Genomic DNA, 9515 nt, shown 5'->3' with positions numbered 1-9515 from the left:
CCGCAAAACATTTCGCGAAAAACTAAACGATTTTGATAATGCCAACATAACCACATGAACACCACATCTATTTTTTTATTGCCTTGTTGGTGCTGTGTATATGTTCCGTTTTCTTCTTTTTTGATATTTTCTTTTTGTACCTATTACAACCAACGTGCACTTTATTATGTAACTTTCTTATGAAGCTTTTCGACTTTGATGCACGCCCCCCCTTATGTAATGCCTTCGGGCCCTTAAGGTTGAATAAATGAAATGAAATGAAATGAAATGAAATGAAGCGTAATTTTGGGGTGAAAAATGTCAGGCAAAGTATTGGCATGTACTTGTAAGTGAAAAAGACAAGTATACTTTACGTAGGTATTTCTGTACACCCACTTGAGCTTTCATTAAGCCTGAAGTCCTCCGGCTTAAGTAAAAGCATGTCATAAATGTCCCAAGCACTGTTTATTGGACCTTCTAACGGTATTTCGATGCATCCAGTCTGCCGAGAGAAGACCGCTGGAGTGGGTTGCTTGGGTGAGAGCGAGCAGGGCACCTGAAAAAGTAAAGCCAATAATTTATCTTGACTCATGCAACAGGTTGGCACATAGGCAAATTTGCCTATGTTCCCACAGATAAGAAAGGTTCAGCATTCCGGTCATAGGAGATAATGAATAAATCTTATTGAAAAATATGTGGTTTCATGCAATGCCTATGTTTCAAGGGAACATGGATTACTGTGGGAGAATAAGCTGTCATAATTAGCAGGCGATTGAAGCAAGTGTTATAGGAAAAAGATGGACACATCGTTTGATTTACAATAATTACTAGTATTGAAGCAACAGAATACAAACATGAAATACCTCTAAAAACAACACCGACAGGTTGAGATAATAAATTATTCAGAAACTAAACCCTTCTGCCAGCAAAATACCGTAGTGTACTGGCTTTGACATTGCGCTGCTCAGGCAGAGGGCATGGGATTGAATCCCAGCCACAATGGCTGCATTTAGATGGCAGGGAAATGCCAAAACCCCTATGTAAGGTCTATTGGGTACACGTTAAAGGAGACTAGGGATCCTGCCAACTTGAAGTTATAAAAACCGGGGTAAATTTCGAGATAAGCAAACTCACAAAAGTAGAAGGCCCTGGCCATGCGAAGACCATATAAAGCCTTTTAAGGTAGGTGCCAGCAGCCGCAAAATTTCTTGCAAAAGCGAAATATAGCAGAAGCGGTATTTTTCTGTAGATCACTTTTGCAAGGTATTTTACAATTTCACACCCGACATGTTGGGCATCTACGGCAACAGCAATTCTTGCACAGATCATAGCAAATACTGTTGCACCTAGGTATACATAGACACATAGGTATAGGTACAGTCACCGACTGACTTTCCGGACTCCGAAAATTCGGACATGATTACTCGGTCTGCTTCACGGCACCGCCATTCTCCCCATGGACCATAATGTATACCTTCCGAAAGTTCGGACGCCTTGCAACCTCTCATCTGATTTTTCGGACACTCCTTGAGCCAACTTGATCGAGAGCACCATGCACCGACTCTGACCGTTGCATGGTTCTACTTGCTGAACGCCATTTTTGTTTTGAACGGAGCCTCCTTGCGGCCCCACGAAGTGGCGCTACTGCAAGTCCCTGCTCATCATCCATCGTTTCTGCCTGGTTTGTAGCTACAGCAGTTCCGGTCTCAGCTTAGTATGCCATGTCAAGACAATCCAGCAGCTGATTTGTTTGTTTCTTCGTGCACGACGCTGCGAGTAGGCCAGGTTTTTGTTTGTGCAACTGATGTCGGCGTGACGATGTTTGACGAAGCAAGATGGCCCAATTCATTTCACTAATATCTAGAATAGCTACCTGTAAGCACCATCTACCTTTCAACAACATTTGCAAAGCAAAAAACCTCATCCTGAAAAGTCTGCACATGAAGACATCAGTAGCATCATCAGCGTGGGGCCTCAAGATAATTCGGCAAGCCAAGAAATTACTGACAGCACGAGTGCAAGCATGCCAACAGGAAATCAGTGGCTGAATAATGCACCTTCTACCAATTGGTAGACAGTGCATTTTCGCAAAGCCCTAACTACAGCAGATCATTGTTCAGGAGTTCCCGAATGCACAACTCTATGCCATTTTCACGCCGACTCTAGGGAAGCACCTCTGCACAGTTGCAAGAAAAAAAGCTAGATGCCCCAAGAGAAATGAGCCCACTCAAGCCATGGAAGTTATGTTTACCTTGTCTTCCTACAACTACTCAAAACCTAGGACTGCTGTTTTGCACAAGGGAACAAACGTCAACATTGGTGCCTCGCCCAACACAAGTGGTCTGCGCCGTAGAAGGTGCCATCAGTCAGCCCACAGATGAGGCCCACATCAGTGCTGTCAGTGTGCTGTACAAATTGCAGAAGCACAGCCTACAAGCTTGTCTGCCTTAGTGTGATCGCACCAATGAACGAAAACCAACGAATCAAGTTTGTTTCGTGCCGAGAACAGTTGTCTCATGCTGGATTTTCCTACAATTCTTTCTAAGCACAGATAATGCTTGGTTTGTTGTGTAGGCATGTAAATAATGAAAAGGCCTGCATCACTATCTCTGAAAAAAATCATGTAACAAAGCACGTACAGTACACAGGTGCAGTGTCTATCACATACCATTTCGTGCAGTAGAGGCTACATCGGATAAACCGGCCAATGTATAAATGACTGGCAGCGTGACCAAGCAAACTTGATGCGTGGGTCAGTTAGCAGTGGTAGTGCACTGCTCTCGGCGCACATGCACCTATGTTTGAAAGCTGCTTGATCGTGACAAAATATAAAGACAAAAGCGCTGGAGAGATATCTGAGGCTTTTCTTATATGTATGACGAGGAACCTAGCACTAGCTCCCCAAGCAGAGAATTACTAGACAGTGAGACTGCTTCTTATCATTGTAAAACAAGTGTCACGCTCACCATGTGATGCATCCTTTTCGTTTCTGTGCGAACAGCATGTATTCAGATCTATTCTCCCCCTTTCACCTTTTGCACAATATCACTGTGCGAGCAATAATACTAAACTGTTAGTAGCAGTGTGTCATGTTGCCTCCTTTCTTTCCTTGTGAATTGTGTGCTAAATAAGGCTTTTTTTGGTGAAAGAGTGTTAGTTTAACGCATAAACTAGCGCCATGGCACTTTGCAATAAAGGATTTATAATTATCTAAAAATATGTCCATGCAGAACAGTGTCAAAAGAACACCTTAAAGAAAGAACATGAGCGTATCTATCATAAAGACCAATCCTTGTCTTTTTTCCTTAACATAATTTTTAATACCGATATTGAAGTACAAGCTCACCATATTATATCACCTTGTCAATGAAGCAAGGCACAATGGTGCCCAACTGTCGCGGGACCAACTTGGATGTGGAGATCAGCGCAGATCAGCAACATAGCATGGTCTGTTTACACTTCTTCTCCAGGTCCAGCAATACCTATAGCAGCTATAAAACAAGTGAGCTTAGAATCAGAAGCGAAACAATATAAAAAGCGACACTGAACAAAGCAACTTTCGTTGAGCATAAATAGGATCGAAATGCTGACATTATGCTCATAAGTAACTTCACTTTGAGCAACAAAGCATCCAATTTAAGAAAGATTATATGTATGAGCTATCTATGTGAGAAAGATTATTCGAACGCCCTCTATTTGCCATACCCCTCCCTTTATGCATGGATGTCTTCCTGACTGAGTGAGCTCGGCTGATCCCAAGTAGAGTGTAATTAAAGGTTGTCACTTGGTGGGCTAATCCCGATACCATTGCATGACTTGTACAATAATTTTAAAGTGTATTGTAATGCTGGCCATCCTGCAGGCACTGCAACATTATAGCACCCATAAGGCTAATGGTATTACCTGATAAGGTTAACTAATAAGTGTCCGCAGAAGCATAACTTGGCATGTATACTCGGAGGCCATTATTATAAGAGAAGCAATAGCAGAGGTGAAGCTTTATCCTGTGCCATATGCAAAATGGCCGAGCACGCCCAGCTTTTTGGTTACATTCTCACTTGTGACCACTGCAACAGGCTGACTGACATGCGTAACCAGCAGTTTGTAGGACCACATTTTCATAACCTGCAATTTTTTTTTACATCTGAAGAGATCAGCCTCAAGCTCCATGATGCGCTGCACTCGAGAAGCATTATAAACTGGCAACATTTAAATGCTATGCTGCATGGTTTGTTGCATGCTTTAGGAATTTACTTATTTATTATACACATAGCTCATAGGCTCCAGTTGGAGTATTGCATGAGGTGGCAAGAAAACAAATTCTGAACTAACAAGGAGAACATTCAACAAAACAAGTCAGACCAAAGAAGAAAAAATAACATACTCTCATAATAGGACTATGTATCTGGCAGCTAGCTTATAAAAAAGACAATTAGGAATGTTTTACTACTGGTAGCGCTTTAGGGGATGGAATGTAGAATTCCAAGCTTCATACACTTTTAAGCCACCTTTCGTGGCTTTTTGTTTTGAAGTCCTATTCTCTGTACTATTATAGAAATGAATACCCCCGTCCAAAATTAAACGAAGAAAAACATGTAATGCACAGTAATGTAACACAATAATGTAATGCACAACAGTGAATGCTTAGAAAAATGTAATTAAGAACATGGAGTCTATGTGGGCACAGATGTTAGAAGTCTACATGAAAGCATAATAATAAAGGTGGGCAAAGCATTTATGCTTTTGTCGGGCAACCTGCAGCAAGACATACAGGTAAAAGGATATGCGTGCCTCACAACACAGTCCCTAAAAATATCTGTCACAATACAGTGAGTAGGTATATCATGCATATCTACAATAGCCCCTAATTATATTTAACTCAGAGGGGGCTACCTATGTAACTTGATCAAACTGAAGGTGGGCGAAATTCTAAATATACGATTCAAGTAGACAGAAAATGGACATATGAAAATGCATCTACAGCAAAAGTGTTGTACTTTATGTCATACCTGCCAACCTGTGAACATAATATTTTGTAGAAATGCTGCAGACACTAAATTCTTCGTTGGGGACATAGCACACATTATTTTAAAGCTTGCTCTCAGCACCCCCATTGTTGCATACACACACACATTATTAATAAAGGGAAAATCGCACATCTACCCGCTCCTAGCAATTGCTACAAAAGAAACCCGTACGGATTCCTCGAAAGGAAAGCCTCACATTTGAAAAAAAGAAACCGTCCAGGTCTGGGACTCGTCAAACCCGGGACCACCGCCTTTCCGGGACAGCCGCTCTACCATCTAAGATGGTAAAGGCGGCTAGCAGATGGTCCGGCGGCTAGGCGGCTAGCAGATGACCAGGCGGCTAGCAGATGGCCCGGCGAAGTCGAATTTGTCGACAACATGAAGCAAATGCAAGGGTCTGACGTAATAGTTCTGCGGAAACGCGCAAGGTGTAGAGAAGTAATGAATAAAGGGGAAAAAAATATTACGTCATACCCTTGCCTTTGCTTTGTGTTGTCAACTAATTCGACTTCGCCCTGCCATGTGCTAGCCACCTGGTTATCTCAGATGGTAGAGTGGCTGCCTCGGAAAGGCGGTAGTCCCGGGTTCGAGTCCCGGACCAGGACGAATTTTTCTTCAACTGTGCGGCTTTCCTTTTGAGGAACACATACGGGTTTCCTTTGTAGCAAATGGTACGAGCGGGTGGATGTCTGATTTTCCCTTTATAAATTACTTCTCTCCACCTCGTGTGTTTGCGCAGAACTATTATGTCACACACACATTATCAACCATTATTTAACTTGTCGTGCAGCACAAAAAGCAGCAGCGAACTTGAAACCAGTAACTGACAACATTGTTTTCTTTAGATTACAGAGCTTTACGCTGCTTCAGGAATTTATCTGACCAAACTTCCCAAAAGCAAGTGCCCCTCTGATGTTCTCATTAGAGATATTGCATCGTTAATAATAAAGCAGTACAAGTACCATTACAATTAATTTTTTACATGCATTTTAACAATGTCATGCCATCAATCTCTCAACAGCTTTAAAACATCTTAACCAACACAACTTCATTGTCTTTCTAAAGTGACATTCATAAAATTGTAAAATGAGCCCACATTTGTAAACCCACGCAAAATTCAGGAGAGTTTCCAAACATGGATGATACCAATAAAATCTGCAGCTCGTGTAAGTGGCAGCAACTGCTTTGCACACACCTTGTCACAGCATGCACATCAGGTACTTTTCCGTGCTGTTGAGGCTGCAGAAGTGCCGCAGGTGCATATGTGGAGGTGCCTCTGGTTCACATTTTGAAAAAAGTCTCATACAACCAGTTACATGAAGCTGCAACTGGTTGTGCAAATATCTGATTGTAACATCACAGGCGGTTAAATAATGCGTAAATCGAACTGTAGCAAACATGAATCTACTATGAAAAGGTTTACACAAACTTACAGCTGTATAACGTGAAATGTGAATTGTACTATCAAAAAATTCCGTAGGACATGAAAAGCGTTCCAAAACCTAATTTGTTTATGCGGCGCAACAAAGCACTGCTCCCAAAGGACGATGCGCTCAAAATTACAACAGACCACCTCTTTTTCTGGAGAGACAATACAGAAATGAGAAAGATTTTTCGATCAAAAAGAAGCATTGCTTATGTAATTTCGGCTTCTCTGCAAGATCGGAACCCTTTACAAGTACACGAAAACACACAGGACACTAATACACGTCATCTGACGACACTCTATAAACAGAAGAATTTCCATACAAGCTAAAAATCTGGCCATGCGTCGACGAAGGAATCGGGTGCTATCTCGCGCAGCTGTTAGCTGTGAAGACGACACATCGACGTACTACTTCTAGAAATGCCTATACCATTTCTCAATGAAAAATTATGTACACAAACGGTAACTTTCTTTGCTTGAATTTTTGTGCCCATTTATATCAAAGAACCACCCGCGCTAGCGTGCTTCATAGGTGAAAGTAAATAAACCACAGATAGAGCTGTTGGTAACATGAATACGTTTTAGGGCAATTTCCATGGAACTTTTTGCTAAATGTGCACTGCGGCATGAAGAACAACCATTTGAAAAGCACATTTTTAATTCTTGCTGCTTTACAAATCCGGATTCGGTTGTTGTACGGATCTTGCGATACGTACAACAGCGCACACTTCACGAACCATAGACAGGAAGAATGCGAGCAAGCGCCGGACTTACCTTTCTCGGCGTACTCGGAAAACGCTCCTTCTAGTGTCACAGGTGCCGCGGCATCGACTGCACCAACGGTTCTTCCGGCGCACGTACTGTTGAATTGCGGATCAACTACAGGACGTCAGAGCACAACTTTCACCAAATTCTTCCGTACAGTGCGATACGATGCGACAGTGCCAGAGGAGGAGATCCTTTTCATGAGGCCGGAACAAAGGAAGCGCGAAGGGTCATATCTTCGACATCGGCGCACCACACGAAGGATACTGCAGGCTACATTACGCGGTCCCAGGGGATTTGTGATTCTCAATGCATACAAAATGCCCCACAATTTCTCTCGGCACAGCGTACACACGATTAAACAACTACATCGGACGGAAGAGAAAAGCCGGAAAGATCATCCGGCCGTGCGTGGGTGTGTGCGTGAAGTGTTTGTGGATGCAGAGTGGAGATTGGCGTCAACTTTTTGTACGCCTAGTTTGTTTGGACTCATCCAAATTGAGTATTGTTTTGGCTGCCGTTTCTCTGCTCACTATGTCTAAAAACACGGAGAGCTCGACTTTCCGCAAAATCGACATTGACCAGTACAACGAGGACAACTACAAGGAGGAGGAAGGCTTGGACGCACAGTCACCACCGGCGGGGCCCGACGAGCAAGAAGTGAATCATCTGCTCAATCAGGGAAAAACCGTGGATGCACTGAAGATCATCCTAAAGACTGCTCCCATAGGCTCCAAATGCCAAAGTGTAAAGGATGCAGCCAGCGCCCTGGCCATGCGTGTCCTGCTGGCAGTGAAGGCAAGTGAAATGGAGCAGGCGGTCGGCAGTCTGGACCGGGACTCGGTGGACGTGCTGATGAAGTACATATACCGCGGCTTTGAAAGCCCCTCAGAGGGCAGCTCAGGCCATCTGCTGGCTTGGCATGAAAAGGCTTACGCAGCCGGTGGCATTGGATCCATAGTGCGCGTCATGACCGACCGCAAGAGAGTCTGAGGATGACTGCAGCGGACCGTTCTCGCTCCGCCATGATGCCCGGTTGCTAAAAGCCACAGGGCCTTCATTCCACTTGAGCCTGCTGCGGTTTCGACGATGCCAACCAATCAATTTGAACTGGGCCTCGGAAACTTTCGTGTGGTCCCCTGCGAGGTCCCTACGACATGCAGGGCCCGACTACAAATGCAATGAGTGCTGTAAATAGGCATGAGTGTTACAGCATAAGTTATATGTACTCCCTTCGAGTAGTAAACAGACCGTGCTTGCGGCGTAGTTTTCTGCAAAACCACGCCGCAAGCACGCGCATACTGCTTTTCTCTGTGCACATGGTTTGCTACCAAGCCCGAGTGCTGATTACGCGCATGCTGCTCTTGGCAGTGCACGCACCTGGATTTATGTCAAACCACTTGGTAAGCCTGAACATGCAGCTTTTGGTAGCATGCGCACGTTCTATTCTTCCAAATCAAGTGCTAAGCAAGCACATGCAGATTTTGGCAGCGCGCACACGTGGCCTTTCTACAAAGACTATGTACTAAACATGCGCATGCAGCTTTTAGTAGTGTTCGCACGTTGTTTTCTGCCAAATCATGCACTATACATGCACATGCAGCTCCTGGGAGAGCGCGCGCTTGGTTTTTGGCCAAACCACTTGTTAAGCATGCACATGAAGCTTTTGGTAGTGCCCACATGTGGCCTTTCTGACGAGACCTTGTGCTAAGCATGCGCATGCTGCTCTTGGAAGCGCGCGCACATGGCTTTCGGCCTAAACACGCTATAGGCACGTGCATGCTGCATTTGGCTGTGCACGTGGATTTCTACCAAGCCCGAGTGTTAAGCACATGCATGCGGCTTTTGGCAGATTGCGCACATGGATTTCTGTCAAACCACGCACTAAGCACGCGCAGGCTGCTCTTGGCAGCGCGCGCACCCGGATTTCTTCCAAACCACCTGGTAAGCATGCACATGCAGGTTTTGGTAGCGTGGGCACGTTGTTTTCTGCCAAACCAAGTCCTAAGCATTCACATGCAGCTTTCGGCAGCGCGCACACGTGGCCTTTTTATCAAGACTATGTGCTAAGCAAGCGCATGCTGCTCTTGGAAGCGCGCGCACGTGCATTTGTGCCAAACCATTTAGCAAGCATGCACATGCAGCTCTCGGTAGGGCGCGCACGTTGTTTTCTGGCCAGCCATGCGCTAAGCATGCACATGCAGCCCTTGGCAAACCGCGCACATGGTTTTCTGCCAAACAACTTGCAAGCATACACATGTAGCTTTTGGTAGTGCGCACACGTGGCCCTTCTGCAGAGATCATGCGCTAAGCATGCG

The 9515-nt window shown here is 44.5% G+C and overlaps 1 long non-coding RNA gene and 1 pseudogene across 2 annotated transcripts; one reads left to right on the top strand and one right to left on the bottom strand.

Moving 5' to 3' along the window:
- Positions 1 to 425: 425 nt before the first annotated feature.
- On the bottom strand, positions 426 to 6283 carry LOC142568655 (uncharacterized). The gene is made up of 3 exons (XR_012825489.1): positions 6202 to 6283; positions 3326 to 3470; positions 426 to 535 (listed from the first exon to the last, which is right to left on the bottom strand). It is a non-coding gene; the product is annotated as an uncharacterized LOC142568655 (long non-coding RNA).
- A 1301-nt stretch (positions 6284 to 7584) lies between these two features.
- Positions 7585 to 8373, top strand: LOC142568654 (actin-related protein 2/3 complex subunit 5 pseudogene; annotated as a pseudogene). Its single transcript, XR_012825488.1, has one exon. The product of XR_012825488.1 is annotated as an actin-related protein 2/3 complex subunit 5 pseudogene (transcript).
- The last annotated feature ends 1142 nt before the right edge of the window (positions 8374 to 9515 follow it).

Source organism: Dermacentor variabilis, unplaced genomic scaffold, assembly GCF_050947875.1.
Source record: "Dermacentor variabilis isolate Ectoservices unplaced genomic scaffold, ASM5094787v1 scaffold_27, whole genome shotgun sequence".
Taxonomy (NCBI): Eukaryota; Metazoa; Arthropoda; class Arachnida; order Ixodida; family Ixodidae; genus Dermacentor; species Dermacentor variabilis.
The sequence above is the reverse complement of the archived record's forward strand: the minus strand, read 5'-3'. Positions and strand labels throughout refer to the sequence as shown.